At 36.6% G+C, this 27,156-nt stretch overlaps 1 protein-coding gene across 3 annotated transcripts in view; it reads left to right on the plus strand.

Moving 5' to 3' along the window:
* The window catches only part of OSBPL8 (oxysterol binding protein like 8), a 206,571-nt gene that overhangs the window by 31,297 nt on the left and 148,118 nt on the right, over positions 1 to 27,156 (plus strand). The window contains exon 1 of one of the 3 annotated variants that reach the window (XM_069094814.1): positions 22,692 to 22,743. The exons of the other annotated variants lie outside the window; for them this stretch is intronic. The gene's annotated coding sequence lies outside the window, so the exon portion shown is untranslated. Of the gene's footprint in view, positions 1 to 22,691; positions 22,744 to 27,156 lie in introns of those variants that run through there. 3 annotated transcript variants of the gene reach the window in all.

Raw genomic sequence — 27,156 nt, forward strand, 5'->3', positions numbered from 1 at the left:
GGGAGAGATTTGAAGCAGGCAGGACCCTCCCTCTCCCCCCCCCCCCCCCCGAAATAAAGCAGGCTGTTGCCATTATCAAGGTGTGGGGTGAGGAGAGCCTGCACTAGAGTGTTGCAGTGTTGGAGGAGAGAAGGGGGTATATTTGAGAGATGAGGTGAAATTGACAGGTTCAACATCAATGTTATTGCCCTTTAAAGAATACTTTGTTTTTTTTTTGTCTTTCAGTCTGGGTACTGTCAACTTAAATTCTAGTTACCTTACACACTTTTAACATTTTACAGCTTCTGATTGGTTTAACACAATTTCTCTCTTGAACACTTACAGATTTGTGAAGTCTTAAGTTTTAGTCTCTTATTTAACTGCAGCATGAATCAAATCTGATAGCATTTGAGGAGATTTTTCTACTTATATACACAATGTACAGTATAGTATATAATACATATTATGTAATATATATTTTGTTTACCAAAGCAACAATCATATTTTAAGAAATGTAAATGCTTTGATTTCAACGAAACAGTGACAGTTGTTGTTTAGCAAGTTGCTCAGCTTCTTGCAGTTATTGCTGGATTAAAAGACCCATGGCTCACACCTAAAGAGACCAAAGTGTATGGTAGGAAATATTCAAGTTTTCTTTAAAAAAAAAAATTGTCCTTTTTTTCCCCATAGCGAAGGAACATAATTTTTTTTTTAACTAAAAAAAGAATAAGCTCATCTTTGCATCTCTTAACATTAAGTAGAAAAAGTTCTTATTTCAATTTGAAGCAAAAAATGCAAATGAATGCAGTATTTATACCAGAGGAACTAACCTCAGTTCCACATGGGCTCCATCACAGGAAAGCTAATTTTGCTATCCAACTTGAAGTTTGTTGCTTTCTTGCCTCTGTGCTTTTGCACATTGTCATTCTCTCCTCATTCCTTTTCTCCTTCATCAACATATCTCAGGAAATTCACTGCTTTTTTTTTTTTTTGGCCTTTTGGAGGGCAACTGGGGTTAAGTAACTTGCCCAAGGTTACACGGATAGTGTTTTTGTGTGGGTGTTAAGTGTCTGAGGCCGGAACTGAACTCAAGTTCTCCCAACTCTGGGGCTGGCGCTTTACTTACTATGCCACCTAACCACCCCAATTCACTGCTTTTTAGAAAGTCTTTTCTGAAAGAATCATGTGACACATTTATATACTTAGTATACATTGTCAGAACTTACCATACTTATTCATTTTTTAACATGATTTTGAAAAAAAAGGCAAGAAAGAAGTGTTTCTTTGCATAATTCTCTTCTGCCCCCACTACTCTATTTTCTTTTTCTGTTTTCCAATGCAAACTGTTGCTATGACTGGAGACTTTCTTTAAGCAGAATGGGCTCAGTAATTGTCAGGCCAACTACAAGTACACTAAAAGATTTGAGATTTTCGTTCTTTGTCCTTGGCAAATAAATATTTTGTACTCTTGTTATATATTTAGAATGACATGCCTCATTTTAGTACTAATCACCAGCTGCTTGTTGTATGTCTCCAACTGGATGTTCCACAGGCATCCCAAATTCAATATGTTAAAGACAGAACTCGTTATCTTTCCATTCAAACCTTCCCCTCTTCTTAATTTCTATTAAGGGTGTCACCATCCCTTTGGTCTCTCACATTTGCAGTGTGAGAATCATCCCTGAATCTCACTTTCCTCTCACCCCTTATATTCTTTAGTTGCCAAATTTTGTTAATTCTACCTCCATAAAATATCTTGAACTCTTATCTCTACCATATTGCACTGCTCCCCTCCCCTCCCTTATCTCTCTTACCTGGACAGTTATTGCCACTACATCCTAATTGGCCTCTCAAGTTCTGTTCTCCAGTACACTTTTCTCCTAAACTGTATTCTTAAAGCTGAGGTTTGACTGAGCCTCTCCTCTGCTCCTAAGCACTGGTAGCTCCCTTTTGGCCAGGATAAAATTGAACCTTCTTTTGTTGTGTACAGAAAACCTTTACAATCTGGCTACTGCATACTTTCCCAGGTTTCATTTCACATTACTCAATTTTGTACCCTTGTATATATCTCAGTTAAACAGGCCCTTGTGGTTACCCAGATGTTCCTTTCTGCCCTCCAGCTCTTGGCCTCTTCTCCAAATATCCCCAGGGCTGGGAATGAACTCTTCTCACTTTCACCTGTGGAATCCCTCATTTCCCTTTAGTTTTCTAGTGAATCTTCAAACTGAGGTGTGAACTTCCATAGGAAGCCTATGTCTTCCAGTTGCTAATGCCCCTCTCCCCTAAAATTATTTTTTTCTCTAATTTGTATTTGGTTTTCTATGTATGTGTTTTTGCCCATATGACCTCCTTGAGGGCAGGAACCTGTTTTTTTTTTTCTTTGCATCACATTACACCTAGGTGTTTAATAAATATTTGTTGAATGAATGACTGGTAGTCATTATTCGGGTAACTATCATTGTTTAACACTTTTTTATATTTTACTATCTGATTACTCAGATTGATGTGTCTTCAGGCTTGTGGAGAAACTTTAGACCTAAAGGCACTTGAATTCCAAATCCGAAAATAGAAAGGAAACAATATAGTTTTTCAATTACTTGTAGATCTTCTCTTCATTCGTCTTTCTCCTCTTGCAGTCCCCTCCCTTTCCAAGTCACTTTCCCTTTTATTGCCCGTAGCAAACAGGATACCTAATAGTCATTTTTGCTCTGAGTATTGAGGTACTATTGAGGAATGGTATAATATAATAGATGCTGTTTAAGAGTGAGATGAAATGGAGGAAGAAGTTTTAGGTGAACTAGACTGCAATCAGCTTTGCCATTGATTGCAGTGAAACATTGGGTGAGTCTCATTCCTTAGAAAATATCTCATAGTCCAAATGAAGATTGCTTTAGGAAAGGTTATAGATCAGGGCCTGTGTGCTTGCATAATTCTCTTTCTCCAAGCCATTAGTGTAAATATACGGTTGGAAAAAGAGAAGGTTATAAGAATCAGTGAAGTATGTACCCAGTCATACAGCAGTCTGCATTTGGTAGCCAGTTTTTTGGTGACCATTTGAACTTCAGCTCTAAATTTATGTATGTCTTTTTATTTTATTTTATTTTGTTTTTGGAGGTCAGTTGGGGTTAAGTGACTTGCCCAAGGTCACACAACTAGTTTTTATGTTAAGTATCTGAGGCCAGATTTGAACTCAGGTCCTCCTGACTCCAAGGGCCGGTGCTCTATTCACTGCACCACATAGCTACCCCTAAATTTATGTATGTATTAAGAGGAAGGGTAAACAGGGGAGAAATAGGATGGAGTAATCAATCATAAATGTGAAAAAACTTTTGCAGCAAGTTTCTATTAAAGGCTTCATTTCTCAAATATTTAGAGAGTTGACTCTCTACTTTTACCCTCTCCCACCTCAAAAGTGTTTTGCTTCTGTTACCTCCCTCAATCTGCCTTTTCTTCTCTCAGGGACCCCCTCCCCCCTACTTTAAAAAAAAATCTCTTTGCCCTCCTACTTTCCTGTAGGGTAAGATAGATTTCTGTACCCAGCTGAGTGTGAGATAATTCATTCCTTTCAACATCTCCCTTTCCCCTTCTCCCAGTGCATCCCTCTTTATTAGCCCTTACTATAATTTTTTTAGATATCATCCCATCTCACGTGTCCTGTCTATGTATGTTCCTCTTGACTACCCTAATAATGATAAAGTTTTCATGAGTTATAAGTATCATCTTCCCATGAAGTAAGATAAACAGTTTAACTTTATTGAACCCCTTATGATTTCTCTTTTATGTTTACCTTCTTATGTTTCTCTCGAGTCTTGTATTTGAAAGTCAGGTTTTCTACCCAGATCTTGCCTTTTTATCAGGAATTATTGAAATTCCTCACTTTAATTAAGTCTCTACATTCCCCCTGGAAGGATTATGCCCAGCTTTGCTGGGTAGGTGATTCTTGGTTTTGTGGTCCTGTCTTCTTTGCCTTCCAGAATATCACATTCCAAGTTCTCTGATTCTTTAATGTAGAGGCTGCTATCCTGACTGTGACTACACAATATTTGAATTGTTTCTTTCTGACTGCTTTGCAATAGTTTTTTCCTTAACTGTTCTTCCTCCTTTTATTTATTTAATCTATTAATTAATTCATTTATTTATTAACCATAGGCAAAGTTGATGAAGAAAATGTTTTTCTAATACTTAGGCTGTTTCCATGATAGCTTTGTAACTTCTAACTTAGTGGTGTGGTAGAACAATACAGTAGGTGCTCCAATGAGGAGGTCATTGAGATAACAATTCAGAGATTTAGAAATCGGTTTTCTTTGCTTGTTTATACTTTTGAAAGCTTAAAGTTTTTGATGTATGTCAGGCCATTTGAAACCATGTTCTTTTGTATTTTTAAAGAAGTTTGCATAGCTGGAGAAGATCAGTATGAGCATATGGCATTTGATTCTCACTCTCTGCTATATATATATATATATATATATATATATATATATATATATATATTTAAGTGCTTGGACATAGTTGACAAAACTACTAGAATTTTTGCTTAAAGTAAAGGAAGTTTGGCAGAATCAAAATTGCATAAAGTCAGCATTTTTGCCTGGCTCTCTCAACATACCTCCACAACAATCTAACAAGGAGTCAGAATGAGTTCTTTTGGGGAAAGCTAAGAAAAAGTTGCAGTGATTCATTTTTCCAGCCCCGGGCAATTTAGGAAGATAGAGAATTCTGTGCACACCGAGATGGGGACTTGCTAGGAGCACAGACAGTGTGGCAGCAGTACGTCAGGCGAGGATAGAGACGGAACCAGGAGAGGGCACTCAAGGGATCCCCAAATTAGCGCTGGAAGTAGGAATGGGTGCCATCTGGCAGCTTTGTCTCCCATTACTTAGTTCTGGGTTGTAGATCCAAAGTGGAGAGCTGCTGCCATGGATGAGCACTGGGCCCTAGCTGAGTAATGAACACAAAAAAAATTCTAGAAACTTAGCTGTGTGGCTTTGAGAAAGGAAGCAAAATGGTGAACTCATTTCTAACCTTTATCCCAGCACAGAAGTTTGTGGTGTGCCAGGAGCATTCCAGAGCACCAGAGCAAGAAGCACCAAGGCAGAAAGAGATCCCAGGGGAGCTAGCACAGGTCTCTTAGCATGAGGGGCACAATGGTGACTCAGTTTTAACCTTTAGCCTAGCACATAAGCCTCAGTGGAAAAAATGAGGGCTGAAGGCCAAGACCAAAGAGAAAAAACCTAATGATTCTTGTAACAGCCCTTTGAATGCTTGCACAACCCACTTTTGCCCCTTGAATCATCTTTTCTCCAGGCTGAATTTAGTAAGTTCCTTCAGCTGATCATTGGATGACAGGGTCTCAAGGCCCTTCATCACCTAATTGCCCTCCTTTATACTCTCCAGCTTATTCAAACCTTTTAAGACAGTGACTCCCACAACTGAACCCAGTATTTCAGGTGATATCTCTCAGGGCAGAGTTGGACAGTTACTTACCTTTTCCTAGATGCTGTGCCCTCTTTTTTTTTGCTTTTTGGAGGGGCAATTGGGGTTAAGTGACTTGCCCAAGGTCACATGGCTAGTTTTTGTGTTAAGTGTTTGAGGCCAGATTTTAACTCAGGTCCTCCTGACTCCAGGGCCAGTGCTCCAGGGCACTGTGCCACTTAGCCACCCCTGTTGTACCATCTTAAGGCTAAGATTGCATTAGCTTTTTTGGCTTCCATATCATACTAACAACTCATTGAATCTGTAGTCCAGATCTTCGGATCTCTATTCATGCTTCCTTGTCTTATACTTGTGAAGTTGATTTTTTTTTGTTACCAGTACAAGACTTTATACTTATCCTTATTAAACTTTATTTACTAGATTATGGGAAGTCCAGAGAGAGGAGGCCGCCATACAGAAACCAAAGCTGGGTTATATAGCTGAAAACTGCACGAAAGCTGCAACCCTCCCCTTCCTTATGTAATCTTTTGAATTAATTGGTTGTCCTGTTAGCATTCCCTTATTTGGCAGGTGGGGTGACAAAGGGATTTCCAGAGTTTCGTTTTTCCAAAGATCACCTAACTTCCAATAGCTAGAAACTGAGGCCTCAAGGTACTTTAGCAAATAGTCCACTTGAGAAACCACATTTTGTTCTACACACTCCTCTCTCTCCTGGTTTTTTCCTACATATCTGATTGCTTATTCTCTTATCTTTTTTGCTGGATCCTCTTCCAGATCAAGCCCTCTAAGGCTAGGTGGATGCTTAAGGACTCTGTCTTGGGAACTCTTCCTCTGTTCTCCTTCACTTGGTGATCTCAACAGCTCTCATGGATTTAATTACCATCTTTTTGCTTATGGTTTTCAAATCTACCTTTTCTGCTCCAAACAATACTGGTCTCCAAACTGAAATTTCCAACTGCCTTTCAGACATCTTGAGTTTGATATCCAGTAGATATCTTAAACTCAGTATGTCCATGTAAGACAGATAAACAGCACACAGGATGGTTGCTAGCACAGGTTCACTCTTAATCTGGTCAGACAGGAAAGCTACTAACAAGGGCTTAATAATCTTACTTTATTCTAGTCTTGTTTTTTCAGGATTTCTGATAATGGGAGGACAGACTCCTATAGCATTCCCTAATCACCCTTCTTGCAGGGGCCGGTGAGAAGGAAGGGCAACTACCTCTACACCTTGATGGGGTCATTTGAGACAGGCACAACTTGTGCATCCCCCTAAAATCCCCTCTGACCTCAATGGAGGCCAGTTGTGACAAACACAGATTCTCCCCAAGCTTTGATGTGGACCAATCAAGGCATGCATAGGATTCCAGCTTGTGCATTCAACCCTAAGGTTCTGCATTCACTGACCAATGCCCACCTGCTTTATAGGGGCAACAAAGAAAGAAGGCATATCGCTAGCAATAACCTCAGAAGTTTATATCACCTCGTCCCTTATCTCACTGTGTAGCTGCAGTAGATGGATATATTATTTATCATTATGTAATGCTTCACAAGCATGGTGGAGATGTTTGAACCATAATTGTGGGAACTCATATCTAATACTTGGGAACAAGAGATTGTTATGGCCATAGATCCTGGGAAATAGAACTTTTTTTTTTTTAAAGCAATTGGGGTTAAGTAACTTGTTCAAGGTTACACGGCCAGTTATTTCTAGGTGTGGTGCAGAGTATCTGAGCCCAGATTCCATCCCAGGTCTCCTGACTCTGGGGCTGGTGCTCTTACTCACTGTGCCATATGGCCTCCCCAGGAAACAGAACTTTAAGAAATAACAACAAAAATCCACTTTACACACACTAAAATTCACTTTACACACCCTAAAATTCACCTTACTTATAGTCTAAAACAGAACTCTTTATCTTTTTCCCCAACCTTACCCCAAACCCCTACCTTCCCTATTATTGTCAAGGCCAACACTGTTCTCTCAGTCCCTCTGGCTCACAACCTAGGAGCCATCTAGGACTCCTCACCATCTCTTGCTTCTCATATCCAGTCTGTCACCAAGGCCTGTTGATGTCATCTTTGCAGTTTCTCTCAAATATGCCTCCCTTTCTCCTCTGACACTACCACCACTCTGGTTTAGGCCCTCATCATCTTATGCCTGAAATATTGTAATAGTATGCCTTAAGTCCCCTGCCTCAAGTCTCTCCCTGCTCAAATCCATCCTTCACTTCATCCACTAAAATGATTTTCTTAAATCATTTTAAGTCTGGTCATGTCACTCCATCCCTATCCAATAAACTCCTTATTTGCTCAGTAAACTCCTTATATAAACTTAGTGACTCTTTATTGCCTCCAGGAGCAAATACAAAATGATCTGTTTGTTATTCAAAGCCCTCTCTTACCTTTCCAATCTTCTTAAACCTTCCTCCCCATCATGTACTTTTCATTTCAGTGACACTGGCCTCCTGGCTGTTCCAAGAACAAGACCTTCCATCTCTTGGTTCTGGGAATTCTTTCTGGCTTTTCCCCAGACTTGGAATGCTGTCCCTCCTGCTCCAACTACTAATCTTCCTGGTTTACCTTAAATCCCAGCTAAAATCCCACCTTCTACAGGAAACGTTTCCTAACCACTCTTTATTCTACTACTTACTTCTGATAATTGTTTTCTGTCCTGAATGTAGCCTGCTCTCTATGTGTGTGTGTGTGTGTGTGTTTATTTTTCCCCCATGTTGTCTCCCACATTAAGTTGTAAGCTTCTTGAGGGCAAGGACTGTCTTTTGCCTCTTTTTGTTTCTATCCCCAGTGCTTAGCTCAGTGCCTGGCACATATTAGTCATTTAATAAATGTTTATATATTGATTTCCCTTCTTGCCTTAGCTGTCAGGAATTTAAAACATTGTCCCTCTTTTAGTGCCTCTTTTAACAGTGTTGTGCACATAGCAAACACATAATAGAAAACAGTGTCAAATGGTGGTCAAAATAAAAAGTGAATACTATCATAAACTGTAAGAGGAGGTGTAGGACTGCTCCAGACTAGGGAGGTAATAGTTCTGCTCTTTTCTGACCTTGTCTGACATGTCTGGAGTACTCTGTTCATTTCTTGTCATCGCATTTTCAAAAAGATGTAGACATGTATTTTCTCTGGATTTCTGTGTCTAGATTATATAATATATTTATTTTTATATTTTATTATAAATTTTTTATAATAAAATATTTTAAAATATTTTATAACAATTATTACTATATATTATATGATATATAATAATATATAAATAATAATAAATATTACTATATATAACATAATAATATAATAGCCATTAGGATAGTGAGAAGACTGGATAATATGCCATGTGCAACTCATTTGAATGAATTGAGGATATTGAGCTTGGAGATAAGAAGGATTCAAAGAGATACAATTGCTTTCTAGTATTTGAAAGAACTGTCCTGTGAAAGAAACATTATTAGCTTTGTAATTTTGTGGACAGAATGAGCAGGAAGTGAAAACTGTAGAGAAGCAGATTTTGACTTGATTTAGGTAAAAAAAAAATCCTGATAATCAGAATTATCCCAAAGTGGAACAGGTTTTCTTAGAAATCTTAAGGAAGAGACTGGATGATTACTCTGAATTCTTTTATAGAAGGGATTCTCATTCATACACAGGTTTGGGTGATCTAGGTTAGTGGTGTCCAACCCAAAAAGAAACTGGGGCCCACTAAGCCATACTATAAGTATTTCTGCTGGCTGCAGATAGGACTGACTTAGAAAAACCACATATTAACGTTTATTTTCTATTTTATTTTTATTTATTTTGTTAAATATTTCCCAATTACACTCTGATTTGGAAAGTGTGGTAAGCCACAGTACAGGTCACAAGTACTTTGATACCTCTTTTCTAAAATATCTCTCCTATACCATCTTGCTGTTAGATTCATTGTTTTGTTATCACTTTGCTAAGTTGAAACTAAATGCTATCAATTTGATATTTAGAAAGTAAAAAAATAAAATAGTGTCAATATCTGTCAAGATAAACCCAGTCTAGTAATCAGTATGTTAAGCTTAGTATGCCACATTCAGGCATGTGTGCCAAGGTGGCTGAATTCTTTGTTGGAAGGATCCCAGAAATTCTTACTTGTCTTGCTCATAGTAAGGACTGCTAAAAGCTTTCACAAATGAGGCTTTGTCCTACTTTAAAAAAGATTTTGGAATTAAAAATGAGAGATTTTGCAACTTTTGATAATTCATTCAGTCTGTTTAGTAACTCATCAGGAAATCTTATGTAACCTAAATACTTCATATTTCATAAAGCATAAGCACAATTCCCTTTGCTCTGCCACTGGTAGATTTGTAGAAAAATCTAATTACTATAGATTGTAAAATAATACTGTGGTATACATCTAAAACCTTAGTGCCGTCATTGACTCTTTTTCCTTCCTAGCTCATTGGTTACGAAGTACTGTTGATTCTGTACTTTCTGTATAACTTACATCTCTTGATTCTTCTTTTCTCCTCATTCAGGTCTTCATTGCTTTCTATCTGCATTACTGTAATAACCTCCTAACAGCTCTTCATGACTTTTTCCCCTCCAATCTAATTTTTACACCTATGTCAGACTAGTCTCTCTTATTCCTTGATTTAGTTGGGTCACACTTCTGTTCAAAATCCTGTAGCTGCTATTATGCAAAATTTAAACTCCCTAGAATTGTTTGTAAGGCCCTCTACAAGATTCTAGCACCCTATTTACTTAGTATTTTGTACTCCTTCCTTGTTATACTATGCTCTAGCCAAACTGGACCTTTTGCTGTTCCATGTATCTAACCTACAATTTGTTGCCTCTTATATGTGCTATCTCTGTTAGATTAAATGTGAAATTCAAACATCTTCTTTGTGAAGCTTTCTTTGATCCCTAACCCCATCTCCTACCCTCATTCAGGAATGATCTTTCCCAAAAACATTAGACCTTATATAAGCACTCAGTTTGTATCTTCATTAAACACATGTATTACTGTTTGTGTGAGATATCTCCCTTAATAGATAACATAAGGGTGAGGACCATGTCTTTTATAAACTTTTTTCCTTTTTTAGTACCTAGCAGAGAGGTTTTCACATAATATGCATATAATAAATGTTTATTTAATTGTTAAGTTATCAAGGGATGATTAAATGATCAGGTTAACTTATCAGGTACATTTAAAAGCAAGCCATACTAGTTTTAAGGACAGACCAGTATGCAAAGGTAGATGATACTCTTTTTCACTATGGTTGCCATAATATTTTGCCTACCAACTTGACAAAGAGTAAGTAAATATATTAAAAACATTGCATGAATGATGAAAAGGTTGCTGAAGCATTATTGAAGCATGTTGAAGCAAAGAGAAATTTAAATTTCTCTAAAGCCTTAAGGTCATCTGGGGTTGGTATCAGTCAATCAATCAATTAACTGGCTTTTAATAAGCACTTGCTATGTGCCAGGCATTGTGTTAAGTTCAAGGATACAAAAGAAAGGCAGAATTTGGTTTTTGCCCACAAGGAGATGACATTCTAAGGACAATGGGAAGCCTCTTTGGGGAGATGGAAGGAACAGCAATCAGGAAAGGTCTGTCGATGTTGAGATTGGACATGAATCTCTCAGGAAGTTAGGAGGTGGTGGTGAGGAGAGTATTGCAGACATGGGGGACAGTCAGTGCAAAGGCCCAGTCAGGAGAATGGAGTTCCATACAGGAGGAAACATAGTACAGTGAAAGAACCATGGACTGAAGTGAAGATGGTCTGGGTTTAAATTCTACCTTAGAACTTACCGGTTGTGTGGTTGTGGGCAGTTAAGTTCCTTGGGCCTCACTTAGCCACATGTAAAATATGAGAGGGTTGGACTAGATGGCCTCTGATGCCCCTTCCAGCTTTACTTGTAAACTTATGTTGTTTCTTTGTCTTTGCACTGCCTGCCTTGCTGGAATGTATTTCCTTCTGCTTCTCAAAATCCATAATTGCCTTCAGAGCTTAGCTCAAGCACCACCTGCCGCATAAATTATTTCCTGATTTCCTCCCAGCTGCTAGTGCCATTGCTCCATACTTTAAAGGTATTATGGTTTTTGAACGCACAGATGGTTGCTCTTCTGGAGTCATTTGCTAACAATTGATAAGCTTTTCTAAATCACTGATACATGCTATAATCAACATTTTTTTTTATCAACAATGAAACAAACGAAACTTTTTTTTTGGCAAGGTAAATTGGGTTTAAGTGACACTTATATAACTAGTAAGTGTCAAGTGTGAGACAGGATTTGAACTCAGGACGTCCTGAGTTCAGAGCTGGTGCTCTGTCCACTGAGTCACCTCGCTGCCCCTAAAACTGAAACTTTTAGATGCACATTTAATTCAGGTTCTAAAACATACCAATAGAATGAAAAGTGAGAATAGTTACTGATAAATAACACAACATGACTTTTTGTAGAAGGGAAATGGGTAACTATCTGCCATGTGACACTTAGCTGAGTTACATGTAATAACCATAGCCAGAAACTAAAGGGCAAACCGCATACATTTTCACCCTCTAAAGGACTAATGACTGACCACACATGAGGTTTTTTTTTTTGTGCAATTAGTAACAGCTTATGACTAATAGGCTTCTCAAGGAATAATTAAAATGAGCTTTTTTTTTTTTTTTTTTACCCCCCTTGGGTTAATGATGTGATTGTTGTTAAAATAGTTTAAAGGCTCTTCTCCCTACCTCCTTAAAAATGGGTATTAGTAGTTGTTTTGATTTCATTTGTACAGTTTTATTGATATCTTTTGTTTTTTAGGTCACAATTATTCTCAGATCTCCTCTCTCAATGGAGGGGAAAGTTTTGTAGTTGGAACACCTAGGTTTGGATCCTGCTTGTCTGTCACTACCTGTGTGACCTTATGCAAGTCATGTAACCTCAGGGCCTCAGAAGGGTTTGGGAATAGATGACTTCTAACATTTCAATAACAGGTTTTTAACGTGGGGTCCATAGACCCCCACAGGCCCATAGATAGATTTCATGGGGATCATCAATCTAGATGGGGAAAATATTACATTTTTATTTTTACTAACCTCTAACTGAAATTTGTCATTTCCTTCAGTTGTGCTTTTTAAAAACATCTGGGGAAAAAAAAGGATCCATAATGGTGACCAGACTGCTAAAGGATTGGTGGCACAAACAAGTTTTAAGAATTCTTGTCCTAAATTTTATAGCAGTGGCTGTTAGGGTCTACTATTCTCACATATAGCCAAGGTTGAGGTGACTATCCCTTTTTCTACCTGCATTTTGTAGTTATTTGAAATGGAATTTCTTTTTCTATTTTTGCCTTTTGGGTTGTATTGTTATTATATAGAACGGCTGTTGTTTTTCAGGGTTTATTTTTTAGCCTGTAACTTTATTGAATCAATTAATTGTGTAAGTTATTATCTTTGCTGATTCTTTAAAATTTTCTCAAGTACACCATAATATCATTAGCAAATGGGGATAGTTTTATTTCCTCTTTACCTGTCTTTATGCTTTCTAATTTCTTTCTTGTATTGGTATTTCTAGCATTTCCAAAACTGTCAAATAATAGCACACAAAGTAGGCATTCTTACTTCATTCTGATATGTATTGGAAGAGGTTCAAGTGTGTCTTCATTGCAGATGATACTTATTTTTGGTTTTAGATAGATGATTTTTACAATTTTTAAAAAGGGTCTTTTATGCCTATATTTTGTGACGTTTTTAGCATAAAAGAGTGCTATACTTTGTTAGAGGCTTTTCTGTATCCACTGAGATATTCATGTGGTTTTAGATGTTTTGGTTTTTAATGTGATTAATGATGTTGATAGTTTTCCTAAGTATTCCTTTAGGCTGCAGATTCCCCACCCCTGGGTCCTTTCATGTTTAAAGTTATTAGAGGTTTTTTTTTTTTAATTTTCCTCCATTTGTCTCTAATATTGATTTTTTTCAAGTTATAATTTTTTTTCTCTCCCACTATAAACACAGTACTTACTATGTTACTTTAGCTTAATCTTTTAGAGAGTGCCCCTATTCTCACTGGCTCTCTTCTGCTCATCCCTGATTTCTCCCTCCTATATATGATTCCTTTCCCTTTCAAGTTTTACTTGGGATAAAAATCAATTCATGTTTGTTTGTTTTTTAAACCTTTTTGGTTATAGGTATTCTGTGCCATGGAGACATCTAAAGTTGTTCTATCGTTGGCCTATATACAGTAGGTAATTTCAGTTTTGGAGAGGTTTGAGGGTCATGGAGAACAGAGAAAATGTCCAGTCTTCCCGATTGTTGGTCACATGAACCAGAAGCCCTCTGCTTTTATCTTTAAAATCTTAAAATGTTTCTAGTCAAAAAAGAAACTTCTGCTCAAAGTTTTTTTTAAGTGTTCAATTTTCAAGTGCTATTGACTTCCAGAAATAATATATTCCTTTTTCTCCTTCTTGAGCTTTAGAATCATAGAAAAGAATTAAACTTATTTTCTAGGAAAATGTTAAGCTGAGTTTATCATTAACGTTTGTGCAAATACTGCAGATTGACATAGTAGTTCTAGATTTTTTTTTAGGTCATCAGTCATGAACAAAATCACTATCTGGTTTCATGTAAGAAACTAACAATTATGAACTTTCAGTATGGTAAGTATTGCGCAATGTATTTTTTAGAACTTTGTGTTTAGAGTACATTGATAAGCTTTTCCAGTGAATTTCTGGAATTGTTTCATTTTTTGCTACTATAACTCCTTAATTCATAGATTATAGTCCCAGAAAGGTATCAGAGATATTGTTTCAGATATTTATTGATAACATAAGAATAAAGGATAATTTATTCATAATTAAGGCTACTGAATATTTAGCTTAAGTGTTTTAGATTGAGCTATGTTAATGAAAAGTTTCTGTAATAGTGATATGCTGAAATAAATAACTTCAAAAAGAACTGTTTTTTTTTATTTTGAAGAAAGCAAATGTGATTTAAATCTTCATTTCCCAGCATAGGTTTCATTAGTGCCTACTTGAAACAAGGCACTGTGTTTGATGCTGGAGACTCTAACATAATATATATATGATGGTCTGTATTTTCAAAGAGCTATTAAACAATAGTGTAGCAGCAAGCACCCCAGCGTCCCCAGGGTCGCTGCCAACACAGGTTCTTGGATCTGCTTTGTTAAAGGAAAGAAGCTCAAGATGGGTTAACAAGCTTACTTTAATCAGTCAAATATGTATCATTTACCTAGTTCAGGGGAAAAAGGTTAGCACCCCAAACTTCAGAATATACAGACAGAATTATCAAGACAGAAACATATCAAGCAGACAGATTTCCAAACTGTCCAACCATTACATCCATACCAAATCAACATCTGGGTTTCAAAGGGGGGGGGGGGCTGGAAAATGGCTTCCCAGAGTTTCATCTGATCAAATCACAGAACACTTCTCAAAGTGAGCCCCAAAACAAAGCTACACATCAGGGCTTATATAGCCTTCTCCTGACTCAGAGAATGTAACAACCTTCTGGACCCACTGGCCAATCAAGAAGTATCTACTGAAAAACAAGCCTCCCACCCCAGGCTCCAGGTGCACTTTAGCCTACTAGGGGCAGGGAAGATCTTAAAAATTTACATTCCCATTACAAGTAGTCAGAGGAATAAACTAAGAATTAGCTGTTGGCTTAAGAACTGGCTTGGCCACTAGCTCCCTCTGTAATGTAGGGCAAGTTGCTTTATCTCTCTGGACTTTAGTTTTCTCATCTACAAAATGAGTGGTTTTGCTTATATTAGATCATCTTTAATGTCCTTTGCACTGGTGCATGCTACATATGATTTTATCTCTGAAGTACAGAAAGTTTGTCAAAAAGAAAATTTTATTGATTTTTAAATGTAATTTTTATTTTTATCTTATTTTTTCTCTTTCCCCTTTACCTTATTCTCATTGAAACAAATCTTCATAGTCACTGGCTGTGTCCAAGAAAGGTAAATTTCATGCTGTACATTTCATCTTGAGTTCATCACCTCTGTCTCATAAAATGAGTAATATTTCATCATTCTTCTAGAATCTTGTTTGATCATTGCTTTGATTAAACTTCTTAAGTCTTTCCAAGTTGTTTATTTTTACAACTTGTTATTGTTGCATAAATTTCTCCTACTTTGTTTCACATCACCCTATGTCAGAAAATCTTCCCATATTTATCTCTAACTGTTTGTTTGACCATTTCTTTATAGTTATAGGAATATGCCACTTCATTCATATATCATATTGTTAAATCATTTCTTATTTTATGGATATCTCCTTAGTTTTCAGTTCTTCACCACTACAAAAAGATCTATTACAATTTATATGCATGTGTATCCTTTAACTTTTTTAATGATTTCCTTGGAGTATTGACCTAATAGAAGTATTACTGAGTTAAAGGGTATGCATAGTTTAGTGGCTTTGGAACATAGTTCAAAATTGCTTTCCAGAATGCCTTGTTCAAAATATAACTGTTTTCCTATAGACCATCCAACAATTGTCATTTTCCTTTTTTCTCATCTTGGCCAATCTGGTGGGTATGAGGAGAAACCTCACAATTGCTTTCATTTGCATTTCTGTAGTTAATTGTGATTTGGAGCATTTTTTTCATTTATCTATTGATAGCTTGAATGTCTTCCTTTGATAACTGCTTTTTTTTTCATATTTTCTGACTGTTTATCAGTTGAGGAATGCCTCTTATTATAAATTTAAATCAGTTTGCTATGTGGCTTAGAAATAGGGCCTTTATCTTTTTTTTTTTTGTCAAAAAGAAAGTTTATTTTGTGTATTTTTTAAATTAAATTTTGTGTTTATTTTTAGTTTACAACATTCATTTCCACAAGTTTTGAGTTACAAATTTTCTCCCCATTTTTCCCCTACCTACCACCCCAAAACAGCAATCCCACTATATATCCCCTTCCCCATTCTGGTCTCTTCTATATCCTCCCCCATTCCCCCTCCGACTTTCCAGTAGGGCAAGATGGATCTCCATACCCCAGTGCCTGTATATCTTATTTCCCAGTTGCATGTAAAATAATAATTATAATAATAATTTTATTAAACACTTGATTTTAAAACTTTGAGTTCCAGATTCTTTCCCTTCCTCCCTTGTCACTCACCCTTCCTGGGAAGATAAGCAATTCAATATAGATTGTACATGTGTAGCTATGCAAAACATTTCCATAGTGGATATATTGTAAAAGACTGACTATATTTCCCTCCATCCTATCCCACCCCCCACTTGTTCTATTCTCTACTTTGACCTTGTCCCTTTTCAAAAGTGTGTGCTTCTAACTTCCCTCCCCCCAACCTGCCCTCCCCTCCATCATCCCCTCTCTAATCTCCTTCCCCTTACTCTCCTGTAGGGCAAGATACCCAATTTAGTGTATATGTCATTCCCTCCCTAAGCCAACTTCAGTGAGAGTAAGGTTGACCCATTCCCTTTTGTCTTCCTGTTCTTCCCCTCCATTGTAATAGTTTCCCCTTGCCTCTTCTTTATGAGATAATTTACCCCATTCTGTCTCTCCCCATCTCCTCTCATATTCCTCTCTCACCTCTCAATTTCACCTTTTAAATATCATCCCTTCCTATTAAATTGGTCCTGTGCTCTCTATGTATACCTGTATATATCTATATATACACACAGTCACATATGTATTCATACGTACATATACCCTCTTATATATATGTATGACCTATATATGTATGTATACACATATATACATTTATATTCCCTTCAACTATCCTCATACTGAGAAAAGTTTCATAAGTTACAATTATTGTTTTTCCATGTAGGCATGTAAACAGTTCATCTTTGATAAGTTTCTTATGATTTCTTTTCCTTGTCTACCTTCTCATGCTTCTTGTATTTGAATGTCATATTTTCTATTCAACTCTTGTTTTTTTCATCAAGAATGCTTGAAAGTCTTCTATTTCATTGAATGACTATGCTTTCCCCTGAAACATTATACTCAGTTTTGCTGAGTAGGTGATTCTTAGTTTTGATCCCAGCTCCTTTGACCTCCGGAATTTCATATTCCAAACCCTTCCATCCCTTAATGTAGAAGCTGTTAGATCTAGTGTTATCCTGATTGTGTTTCCACAATATTTGAATTGTTTCTTCTTGACTGCTTGTAATATTTTCTCCTTTATCTGGGAACTCCAGGAAATAGGACTTTTATCACAGAAACTTGCTACAAAGATCTTTTCCCAGTTCACTGTTTCCTTTCTAATTTTATCTGCATTGATTATATATAAAAACTTCAGTTTTCTAAAATTAAAATCATTCATTTTATCTTATGTGATCCACTCTGTCTCTTGTTTGGTAATAAATTCTTTTCTTATGAATAAGTAATTTCTGAAAAGTAATTTCTTCCTTTGATCTTCTAATTTGTTTATGATGTGATTTATTTTTAAGTCATGTATAAATTTGGAGCTTTTCTTTGTAAGAGATGTGAAATGTTGTTCTACCATGTTTCCCTGATAATAAGACACTGTCTTATTAATTTTTTTTGGACAGAAAAACACCAGAGGGCTTATTTTCAGGGGAGGGCTTATTTTAATGAACATTGACAACAATTTTAATAAACAGGTAAATGTGAACAAAAAAATGTACCTTTATTCAATAATGAATTCAATAAAGAACAGGATGACGCGCTCACTGCTGCAGCTCTGATTGGATGCAGCTCGGAGCGCAGCGTGCGTTTCACCGGGGGGGGGAGGGACGGTGAATACAGAGGGTACCGTAATGTAGCGTGTAGCGCAGGGGATCACCTTCACTACAGTAGCAATCTCAATAGGGCTTATTTTCGGGGGAGGGCTTGTTTTAGAGGAATCTTACACAGTAAGGGGAGGGCTTATTTTCGGGATAGGTCTTATTATCGGGGAAAGACGGTATACTTAATTTCTGGCAGATTTTTCTATTTTCTCAGCCTGTTTTGTTGAATAGTGGATCTTTCCTGCAAGAGCTGCGGTCTTTTGGTTGATTTGGGGCAGCTGGGTGACACATTGGTTGCGGGAGAGAACTTAGAGTCAGGAAGACCCAAGTTCAAATTCTGTTTCAGAGTCTTATCCATATGATCTTGGGCAAGTCACTTAACCGTACTTCAGTTTCCTTACCTGTGCAAATGGGGATAATAATAGCATCTACCTTATGGAGTTTTGTGAGGATCAAATGAATTGATATGTGAAAATGATGTGTAAAGAAAGAACTTTGCAAACCTTACATATTCCATAAAAGTAATGATTGAACATGAAAGTACTGAGTTCTTTTGCTTCTATATGTCATATACTTGATCTGTTACACTAATTGACTTCTCTATTACTTAGCCAATACCAAATAATTTTGATAATTGCTAATTTGTAGTATAGTTTGTAATCTGGTACTACAAGGTCCCCTTTCTCTGACCTGAGATTCTTTATCTTTTCTTCCTCCAGAAAAATCACATTATTATTTTATCTAGCCTTAGAAAGTGATCCTTTGGCAGTTTGATTTGTATGATACTAAATAAAAAAGTTAGCTTAGGTGATGCTGTCATTATTTTTATTATGTTGATTTGACCTTCCCTTGTTCCAGTTGTTGATAGCTGCTTATTTTTACCAAAGTGTTTTGTAGTTGTATATATTGTTTCTATGTATGTATGTCTTAGAAGGTACATTCTCAAGTACTTTATATATTCTTTAGTAATTTTTTCTTTTTTGTAGGGGGCACAAAAGTTATCCCTGGGACTTGATGGAAAGAGCCACAGGCTTTTTAATCTGCATGTTCCTTCAAGGTGCTTCCTAGTAACCCATATTGATGGCTTTCTTATTACCTAAGGGTGTAAAAAAAAGCCCTCCCAAGATTATATGTTCACTTTAAGAGTTTTTATAATTTCCTTAAGGCAGAACATTGGTTTCAGAAAGTTTTCCAGTTAAAAAATCATTAATGCTTAGCTGTAGTGTATGTAGTAGGTTCTTAATAAATTGCCTAGTAAATACTTGTTGGTTTGATATTGTCACAGGGAGATGTTTTGTATCTTGTTTTGAAATTATTTTAGAAGGTTAGCTGATTTACTCATGCCACTAAAGAGCAGCAAATGTAATTACTATTATAAAGACCCTGGAGTAAAATTTGCTTTCTTCTTTTTTGAATAGCATTATAATAGAGAACACATTTATATGGAAAGTTAGAGACAAGTTCTTCTAGCTGTGAGAAGTAGCAGCTACATTTTTAAACAGCATGCTTAAAACATTAAGAAAACTAGATAATGCTTACAGTCTAATGTTTAATTTTGTGTTTTGAGGTTTGAAAAGTCTTATATTTGGGGCGGCTAGGTGGTGCAGTGAATAGAGCACTGGCCCTGGAGTCAGGAGGACCTGAGTTCAAATTTGGCCACAGACACTTAACACAAAAACTAGCCGTGTGACCTTGGGCAAGTCACTTAACCCCACTTGCCTTCCAAAAAAAGGGGAAAAAAAGTCTTGTATTTAAACCATTTGCTAACAACCGTGTTAGGTAATGTAATGTAATGCCAAGGAAAGGCAACTTCCCAAGGTTCAAAATACCAGCATAGGTGCTCTCCATTTTATTCAGTGACAAACCAAAAACAGAGAAGGTCAAAACATGACATCATTCCAAATACAGCATTTACTAAGTGTGATTAAATAATCTCCAAGCACTACCCCACCCCAGGACCTTCCAATCATTCAATCAATTACAAAGTCTCTGTTCTAAATACTTCTCCACCCCTAGGCTATACCTTCATTTAGTCCACCACAAAGTCCCTCTTCTCAAATGGAGATTAGTTTCCAAACATAAGTAAAGTACCTTCATTTGTTCAATCACAGAGCACAGAAAGGTCAAAAGTTCCCCACCCCTGGATCTCAATTGAATCTACCCCAGAGTTACATCAAGTTTAAACACAGCACTTAATACCCAAATGGAGGTCTTTTCTTCATCTTGACAAGAGGCAAGTTCTCAACAATCTTAGTTCCTGGGGAGACAAGGCTTAGCAAGGCCACAAGATATATTGCCAGTCCCTTCATTAATTCATCCTCTGTCTGTAGAACAGTCCTAGAACCCCTGAAAACATTAGCAAAGCCCTCTCCCAGGATTTCTGTAAACATACAACAAGAAAATCCTTCTTCACGGCTTCTGAACCAACAGAAAGGTTCCCAGACCCCTGCAACAACAGCACTGTCCTTCACCAGTGGACAGTATTCACTCTGTCTGCAGGACAGTCTCCAGACCCCTGCAACAACAGCACTGTCCTTCACCAGTGGACAGTATTCACTCTCTGTCTGCAGCACAGTCTCAGGGCTTCTTAGCGAACAGCCAGGTTCCAAGACTTCTTCAACAGGACAGTCTTTCACCAGTGGACAAAACTGGCAAAACAACATCAAAACAGACAAAGTACCAGCAAAACAGCCATGTCTCCTCAGTTCTTGGCAGCTCAGGGGGCAGGTCTCAAAAGTCCAGGGCAATTCAAAGTGGCCCTCAGCAATCCTTCTTAGTCTCTCTCTCTGCCTCCACGAGGTGCTGCTTCCAAAAAGTCCTTCTGCCTCTCTCTTGTCTCTCCAAATCTACGGTCACCAGCTCCTCCCAGTTCAGGACTTTTTTTTCACATCAACAAGTCCATCCCACAGGTGGGATTAACAAGCTCTGGGTTTTAACACAATCAATTTGAAAACCAAGCCAATACAGGGGGAATCTTTAAATGCCATTACTATCACAGTAGATGCCGTTAGTATCCTCAATTTGTAGATGAAGAAACCAAGGCTGACATTTTGTTACTTGTCCGAAATTGCCCTAGTAAGCACTGAGGCAGGACCTCATCTCTGGGTCTGGTACTCTGCTTACTACCCGCCTGAACTGAATGTGCTCTTGTTATCCTGTGTTGGCAAATTGCAGTGAACTCTTTTACTCCATATGAATGTGGAGTTGTATAATAGAGGTGTTTGATCACATAAATGTGTTCATGGGTAATACAGCTTCATGTGCACCAAGTAGTCTTTGTATTCTTGTTTTGTAATTAACTTTTTGACAATGATGTGTGAGATTTATTAACATTTGGAAAATTTAATTTTTGATAATTGTCAGTTTCAGAGATCCTGTCATTATTAATATTGGGATACCCAGATGCTAGCTGTGAAGGAATGGTGGGGAAATACTTCATGCAACTTAAATTTTAGAGTTTTGAACTAAGCATTCTGATTAATTTTCTTTTGAGTATAATTGTTTAAAAGTTTATAGCACCAAACCCAATAACTTTTGTTCAGATATGTATGTGTGTGTCTGTATATACACATGTGTATACACATGTACACAGATGTGTGTGTGTGTAAGCACTTTAAACAAAATCCTCTTTTCCAAGAGCTTGGTGAAGGAATGATTAAAATATAAATAGGCTTTCTTGTGTCTTTGTTTATATTAATATTGAGAACTGAGTAGATAGGCAGATCTTGAATGGGAAAAATGGAATCTAGAATGATATGCCTATAGGAATAGCGTTGTGAAGAAGTATGATAAAAGATACTCTTGGCGGAGCAGGAGTAGTGTTTAGAGCTAAGGGAGTTTTCTGGGGAAGGCACATTACCAGAGAAGGGGATAATATGATTTTGATCTGAAAGAAACTTGAAGGTATTTTTTAGTCTGAATCTCTCATTTTTATTCTCTTGGCCTAGTTTCAGTTTTTTTTTTTTTTAATTTCTCCATGCTTTTTGTTTTTACACCACAGGTAGTTCTGAATATTTCCCTATTCCCTTCTGATCTACTGAATCATCTTGTAACAAAGAAAAACAATTAAGCAAAACTAATGAATGTAGCCACTGTCTGACAACAAATACAATATTCTGAATACAAGTGTCTTGCATTCCCAGTTTTACTGGACAGATAAATATTTACTTATCTCCTCTTGTGTTATTTAATGTTTAACTTCATTTTAGTGTTTCGTTTACTTGTTTATGGTTTTCCTGCTGTTCCTTACTTTATTTTGTGTCATTTCATATATAGCTTCCTATGTTTTTCCAAATTCTTCATATTTGTCATTTTTATGGTGAATTGATATTCCATTACTTTTGTGTTCCACAGTTTGTTTAGCCACTGTTTGCTAAGGATTTTGGGACTTTTTTGTTTTTGTTTTTTGAGTTCCTTGAAAATCTCTTTATATTGTCTATTTGTGTACCCAGTGATTAGCAGAGTGCTTAGAACATAATGATTTTTTATTTATTAATCTCATTAATTTTAATAATCTTTAATATGATTAAGATAGTATTCAATTCTTCTTTCATAGTCTTTTATGCTTGTTAGAGATTGAAGAACTTCCTGTCTGTTCTCTGCTCACATCTGGGCTAGGTGAGTGTGACTCTGGCTTCCTTTTGTAGTTTTCCTTTCCCCTTGCCACTGATGTGATTTCCTATTATGTTATCCCTTCCACAGAAAATACTGGACTATTCATTATTGTTTCAATATAAATTTAAATTTCCTTTAAATCTTTAGTCCCATTGACCAAAGGTTTATACTTTAAAGGCTTAACTTTAAATTAAGTTGGAAGATGCCTTAGATGTCATCTGGTCTAACACACCTTCATTTTATTTTATTTTTCTTGTATTTTTAAAATTCTCAACTTTAAAAAACACCAAAGTGATTATTTCCATAGGTTTGTGTAGCAGGAGAGGATTGTTCAAGAAACTTTCCCTATCATGTAGAGCTCGCTTTTGTTTTTAAGTATATACTAACTTTCAAAGCTGTTCTGCTTCTCTGTAATTCTTTTTGGCTTCCCTTTCCTTCTTCTTTTCCTTTTTTTCCTCTCTTTCTCTTTCTCCTCCCCCTTTATAAGGTAATCTTCTGATAGTTTGATTGCTATGACACTGAATAAGCAAAGTAATTGGACATTATTGTTATCTTTTTTTGGCAATGATTTTAAATGGAATTTCTCTTTTCGTCCTCTCCTGCTTGGTTTTGTTGATGATATACAGAAATGTTCTGATTTATGTGGATTTATTTTACATCAAGTGGATACAGTGCCAGTCCTCTTCCTGAGTTCAAATCTGTCCTCAGACACTACCTGTGTTACCGTGGACAAATCACTTAACCATGTTTGCCTCCGTTTCCTCATCTGCCAAATAAGCTGGAGAAGAAAATGTCAAACTACTCTAGCATCTTTATACCACGAAAACCCTAAATAGGGTCAGGAAGAGTGAGATATGACTGAGAAACCACTGCATGACAATTGATTTTACATCCTGCAACCTTGCTGAACTTAACGTGATTTCACTTAATTTTATGTGACTCTGGGGTTCTCTAAGTAAACCATCTGTCTTCTGCAAAAAGTAGTAATTTTCTCTTTGCTTATGCTGATTCTCCCAGTTTTTTCTTTTACCTTATTGCTTTAGCCATTATGTCTAGGACTATAACAAATGATAATAGTGATAATGGACATCCTTGCTTTGCCTATGATACTGCTGCAAATGCCTCCAGTTTATGTTGCATATAATGATTATCATTTTTGGTTTTAGATAGATGCTACTTACCATTTTAAGAAAAGATCAATTTATTGCTATTTTCTAATTTTTTTTGTCCCTTTTTTGGAGGATGGAAAGCAAGGCAGTTGGGATTAAGTGACTTGCCAAAGGTCACACAACTAGTAAGTATCAAGTGTCTGAGGTCACATTGGAACTCAGGTCCTTCTGACTCCAGGGCTGGTGCTCTATTCACTGCACCCCCTAACTGCCCTGGTTTTCTTTTCTTTTCTTTTTTTTTTTTTTAACATAAATAGGTATATTTTGTCAGAAGTCTTTTGGCATCTGTCATTATAATCATATGCTTTTTGTTTTTATTCTTGTTAATATAGTCTGTTATGTTTATAGTTTTCCTAATGTTGAACTAACCCTGCCCTCTTGGTATAAATCCATCTTGGTCATAGTATATACTATTTTTGATATGTTGCTGCACCCCTTTGCTAACATTTTATTTGAGATTTTTACATAAATGTTTGTTTTCTGACACCATACTTTTTCATTGGCTTCCCTAGTGCCAATAATGCTTCTTTTCCTTGTCTCCCTCCCTCCCTTTTCTGGCTTCTTTCAAGTCTCCCCTAAAATCTCACCTCTATGAAGAAGCCTTTTGAAGTCCCTTTCAGTTCCTTCTGAGATTACCTCCAATTTTTCCTGAATAGTGCTTCTGTATTAACCCTTTACAGTTCAACTTCTGATCTCATTATTCCACTGAAACTACTCTCTCCAAAATTATCAATGATTTTTAAAATATATTTTTATTAATTGATTTTTAGTTTTCAACATTCACTTGCATAAGCTTTTGAGTTTTAAATTTTCTCCTCTTCCCAACTCTACCACCTCCTTAAGATGACTTACAATCTTATGTAGGCTCTACATATACATTCTTACTAAGCATAGTTTCACATTAGTCATGTTGTAAAGAAGAATTAGAATGAATGGGAGGTGCCACAAGAAAGAAGAAACAAAACAAAACAACAAAAGAAATAGAGAGCAAATAGTATGTTGAAATCAACATTCAGACTTCATCAGTTCTTTTTCTGGATGTGGATGGAATTTTCCATTGTGAATCTTTTGGAGTTGTCTTAGATCCTTGCCTTGCTGAAAAGAGCTAAGTCTAACAAAGTCAGTCATCTCACAGTGTGGCTGTACACAGTGTTCTCTTGGTTCTGCACACTTCACTCAGCATCAGTAATGTAAGTCTTTCCAGGCTTTTCTGAAGCCTGCTCATCATTTCTTATAGCACAGTAGTATTCTATTACATTCATATACTACAACTTGTTTAGCCATTCCCCAATTGATGAGCATCCCCTCAATTTCCAATTCTTTGCCACCACAAAAAGAGCTGCTATAAATATTTTTGTATATGTAGGTCCTTTTCCCATTTGTATGATCTCTTTGGGATATAGCCCTAGAAAAGTGGTATTGCTGGATCAAAGAATATGTACATTTTTATAGTCCTTTGGGCATAGTTCCAAATTGCCCTCCAGAGTGGTTGGATCAGTTCATTACTCCACCAACATTGCATTAGTGTTCCAATTTTCCCACATCTTCTCCAGCATTTATTATTTTCCTGTTTTGTCACATTAGACAATCTGATAGGTGTGATGTCAGTGATTTCTTAATTGCCAAATCCAGTGGCAGTCTCATTCCTCATTCTTAATCTCTCAGCAGCCTTTGACACTTTTGATTCCCCTCTTGATACTCTTTTTTTTTTTTAAAATTTTTTTTGGATATTCTTTTCTTTCTGGGCTTTGGGAGAACCACTTTCTCCTGATTCTCTTTCTATCAGTCAGACTGCTCCTTTGAAGTCTCCTTTGCCGGATGCTCATCCTTTAAGTGTAGGTGTCTCACAGGCTTTTGTTCTAAACCACTTTCTCTTCTTCCTGTATAGAATGAACTCCTTGATAGACTGCTTGACTGTGTTTATCTTTCTTTGTATCCCCATTACTTAGAGTAGTGGCTGGCATGTAGTAAATTGTGGTTGATGACTACAGTAGATATAGTGTTTGATAGCCCTCTCTGTATTGTCTGTCTTTTTAGGTATCAAGACTCTTGTGTCAGAAAAATTTGATAGGATCCCCTCATTTCATATTTTTGTGAACAGTTAATGTGATATGAAAATGAATTATTCTTTGAATGTTTGATAGAATCAGTTTTCTTTGCATAAAGTTGGGCACACGAATTTCTAAGAAATTTTTTTTGGGGTGAATTTTCCTTTTATATACTGGTAATTTGATTTTACACATGAGCAAATTGAGACTTTGAAGGATTGAATTATTTTCTCACTGTCATAGGTAGCGAGATTATAGAATCTGGAGTTAGATTTTGGTTCTGAAGATGAGAAATATTTTGTATTATGTCCATGGTCACATATCTTAGTCATTGAAATCAGGGTTCAAGCCCAGATCTCATGACTCAAAGTCTTCTGTGTTTTCTACTATATCATTATTAGCACTATCAAGAAAAGATTAAATTTTGTTCAGCATAATTTGCTTAATAAGACAGGGAAATGATACATTCTAGAAAGATTTCTATCAAAATTCTGACCTTATAAAAAAAAGTTTGTATCTAAAGTTCTTGGACTGTTTGAAAAAATCACTTATCATTTCTTAATGATTCTGGAAAGATGGACACATAAGAATATTTACTTTAGTCATCTATGTACATGAATAAAATTGAAATATATTTACTCTTAATAATGACACAGTTATCCTGTTCACATATTGAGCACCAAATGAATGCAAATCACTGTTAGGTATGGAAGAAGATAAAAATAAAATTTATGATCTGTTTTCTACCATTTGAAAATTGAGTTTAATTGGGAAAACAAGGTGTACAGACACAAAATATGGTTAAATAGAAGAGCAATACTAAATGTCTAAATTAATGTTGTAAATAATAAATATATTTGAAAAAAGAGTGATCAGAGAGCAAGATGAGGTCAGCAAGTACAAATTATGGAATTTTAATTTTGCTGTAAGAAATGATACGTGATGACCAAAGGGCGGAGTCAAAATGGCGGAGTAGAAGCAGGATCTCCCCGCTGCTCTGGCTTCCGCCTTCCCCAATTCATGTAAAAAGGAGACTCTAAACAAACTTTGGAGCTGCAGAACCCACAAAATGACACAGAGAAGCTAACCTCCCGCTGAGGACAGCCTGGCAGGTCGGCAGAAATCGGCCAGCGCAGTGCTCTGGGAGCTGAGCCTAGCCCGATGCTGAGGCTTTAGCCCTAGGACAGGCCTGACCAGCT

The sequence above is a fragment of the Petaurus breviceps genome, unplaced genomic scaffold (assembly GCF_028583685.1).
Source record: "Petaurus breviceps papuanus isolate PSGF00001 unplaced genomic scaffold, PetGlider_PUasm1.0 221, whole genome shotgun sequence".
NCBI classification, from domain to species: Eukaryota; Metazoa; Chordata; class Mammalia; order Diprotodontia; family Petauridae; genus Petaurus; species Petaurus breviceps.